Genomic DNA, 2,699 nt, shown 5'->3' with positions numbered 1-2,699 from the left:
TTGGATAATATAGATATCAAATCCAACGGATGAAATGAAGATGAAATCCAAACGAATGGTTCAGATTGCTTTTGGTATAGATAAGTAGATTGTTATAATATGTATATATATATATATATAGTCAAATATAATATAAATAATTGAGATGGGTCAAAAAAGTGTTTTGATCCAACGGCTAGGGTGTTGTGAAATCTAAATGAACGTCTGAGATTAAGTTTCACAATGGATAAGATTTTTGATATCTATCCAAAATTTGTCTATAAATATATGTTTCCACTCTTTGAATTATTGCACCAAAATCACTCACTTCTCATTGTAATATAACAAAAGTTTATCAAAATTTCTTCTCAAAATGTCCATCCGAGGTGGTGGTTATAGTCATGACGAAGATGTGTTGCTATGCCAACATTATTTAGATATCTCGCAAGATCCAATTACCGGAAGGCAGCAATCCAGGGATCAATTTTGGAATCGAATCACTGATGCATACAACCAAACTAAAAATCCTGATTGGGAGATACGTAGTGCAAGATCTGAACAAAATCGGATCCAAGCCATGAAGAAAGCTGTTCGAAAGTTACTTGCTTGTATCAAGAAAGTAGAAACTTTAAAACCAGTGGAGCTTCAGAGATAGATATTGTAAGTCATTTCTTAAATTTATTGTTAATATATGTATAGCTTGAAAGTTCTGTTTGTAACCTTAAAATCTTGTTTGCAGTTAAATCAAGCAAATGAGATACAAACGAAGGAAGATGCAAGTTTTAAAAAAGGTTTTAAATTTGATCATGTTTGGAATTTGTTATAAGATTTTGAAAAATTTAATGATCATAATGAAGCTAGAAACCCATATAAAATACCTCAAAAAAATAATTCCACTCATGTATCATTATCGTCGGATAACACTGCTTTTGAATACCCTGGAAATTCATCATTTTTTGTTAACTTAGACGATGATAAGAGTAGATTAAATTTAAATTATAATGTTGGTGGTCTTTATATGAGCGCCTCATGGGGGTGAAAAAAGCGAAGCAGCAGAAGAAAAATAAAGATAAAAAAAAAATGCTTATGTTAGTGAAGTTAAAGAACAAAATTCAATGGTTCTGAAAATACTACAAAAAATCAAATTTGCACAGGCAAGAATTTTTGCAACTGAAACGAGAGAAATTAGCATTTTAAGAGAATGACACGCGGGGAAAATATTATGAATATGGAGTTGAATGTTATTTCTGATCATGCACAACGTGCTTATTACCGGCTCAAGAAAGATGAAATTTTACATAAAAGAACAATGGAATTTCAGGGATCAAATCCACAGTCTTCTTCGAATATGTTTTCTCAATATTTCAGTGATATTGGTGGAGATGGAAATGCTGATATTCGTTCGTATAAGATCAGTGTATTTTAATATTTTATGCAATTGTATTTTATCAATATAATTTTTTTATGCAATTTGTTTTATGTAATTTGAATTCTATCAATGTAATATTTTATGTAATTTGCATCCTATGCAACGTGCATTTGTATTTTAATTTTATTTGCTAAATAATTTTATAAAATATATTATTTTCAAGTTTAAATAAATTTAAATTTAAATACAAACATATCGTTTTTTTAATTATTATACATACATATTATAATTTTTTTTGGAAAATATATAAAATAATTAATTTTAAAATAAAAATTAAACATAACTTTTTACAAAGTAAAATTACATGTTAATTAAAAAAATAAAATTACATATCACTTTAAAAAAAATAAAAATTATATCACTTTTCAAACAGTAAAATTAAAGTATATCAATTTAAAAAATAAAATTATACATTATTTTTTTAAAAAATAAAATTACATACAATTTTTAAGATATAAAATTATATATCATTTACTAAAAAATTAAAATTATACAATACACCCAAAAATACCAAAAATATAAAAAACACCACAAAAACTCCACTCTAAAAATGAATGGAGTAACACTTGTATATCTGCAAAGGGGGGGGGGGGGGGGATTTGGGGGTGGGTTGGGGCCCCTCCCCTTCATTTTTTATATAAATGCAATAGGTTGGAGATGATCTTAATTACAATAAATATGTTTCGTTAAAGTTTTATTTGGAAAAAAAAATCATTGGGACAAAAATCATAGTAAAAAAAAAAAAAAAAGATAGTCATGCATTAAAAATACTCCCCCTGATATGTATATGATTTGAAATATCGCAATCGACGTATCCCGATATTCTTTATCGATTTTTTGAACGTTGCAGACGGTAAAGCCTTGGTCAATAAAGCTGCTAAATTATCATTGGATCGAATATGCAACATATCTGTTTCACCATTTTTCTGAAGATTATGTGTGAAGAAAATTTTTGGTGAAATATGTTTCGTCCTATCTCCTTTGTGATATTCTCCTTTCGGTTGCGATATACAAACTGCATTATCTTCGTATAAAATAATAGGTGGATTATCATTTTCAGATTTCAAACCACAATTCTTTAAAATATAGTGAATCATTGATCTCAACTATACACGTTCTCGACTAGCCGCATGAATTACTATTATTTCAGCATGACTTGAAGATGTTGCGGTAAATTTTTTTTAGCGGATCTCCAGGATACCACTGTACTGCCACAAGTAAATATATAGCCAGTTTGGGACTTGGCTTTATGCGGGTCAAAAAGATATACAACATCTGTATATCAAATCAA

The 2,699-nt window shown here is 28.4% G+C and overlaps 1 long non-coding RNA gene across 1 annotated transcript; it reads left to right on the top strand.

Annotated features, from left to right (window-relative positions):
• The first annotated feature begins 308 nt into the window (after positions 1-308).
• LOC127241822 (uncharacterized) lies at positions 309-1,064 on the top strand. Its single transcript, XR_007836632.1, has 2 exons — positions 309-639; positions 719-1,064. It is a non-coding gene; the product is annotated as an uncharacterized LOC127241822 (long non-coding RNA).
• The last annotated feature ends 1,635 nt before the right edge of the window (positions 1,065-2,699 follow it).

The sequence above is a fragment of the Andrographis paniculata genome, unplaced genomic scaffold (genome assembly GCF_009805555.1).
Source record: "Andrographis paniculata isolate CXL003 unplaced genomic scaffold, ASM980555v1 Contig83END, whole genome shotgun sequence".
NCBI lineage: Eukaryota > Viridiplantae > Streptophyta > Magnoliopsida > Lamiales > Acanthaceae > Andrographis > Andrographis paniculata.
This window is presented reverse-complemented; position numbering and strand designations above follow the sequence as displayed.